The following is a 660-nucleotide window of genomic DNA, read 5'->3' as shown; positions in this document are numbered from 1 at the left end:
CAGAGTATTTTTTTTGACAAAAAACTTGTTGTATTTGTAATGTACACTTTATTTCATATACCTCTGCATACTCCATATCATCTATCTCTCTTTGGGAAGGAGAAGATTTGGTGTTTACATGAAATGCCATTTTTTTACTCTTAATTAATAGGTATACAAAATTGTCCATTTGACGTACTCAAATTATTCCTAACCTTCCTACACTCATTTAAATAAGGAAATTACAGATAATATTAACTGAAAGATGTGAAATACATATATATAATTCTTTATCCATGGAAAAAAAAAACTACAGTTAATTTCCAATTGATTAAAGAGCTAATTTTCGGTAAGGATCTTCATTGTATTTTTAGGATGCTTTCAGTATTCAAGGCTTTGTGAGCCACAGTGATTTTAGGGATCATGGAAACTGTGAAAGACTCCACCTTTGAATAAAGCTTTTGGTCTTCGAAATCATGGGAACGGAATTGGAAAGATCGGCTTACTTCGATAGTTTGGTGTACAAAATAATACCATTTCGCAACAAGTCTAGACATGTTTATGGGTGGTGTTTTTTTTTTTTTTTTTTTTTATGGGAAGAAATTTTTTTTTGTTACCAATAAGGAACAAAATTACAACGATTAACAACCAAATCAATTTTCATAGGTAAAGCAAAAACCT

The sequence above is a fragment of the Chenopodium quinoa genome, unplaced genomic scaffold, assembly GCF_001683475.1.
Source record: "Chenopodium quinoa cultivar QQ74 unplaced genomic scaffold, ASM168347v1, whole genome shotgun sequence".
Lineage (NCBI taxonomy): Eukaryota > Viridiplantae > Streptophyta > Magnoliopsida > Caryophyllales > Amaranthaceae > Chenopodium > Chenopodium quinoa.
The sequence above is the reverse complement of the archived record's forward strand: the minus strand, read 5'-3'. Positions refer to the sequence as shown.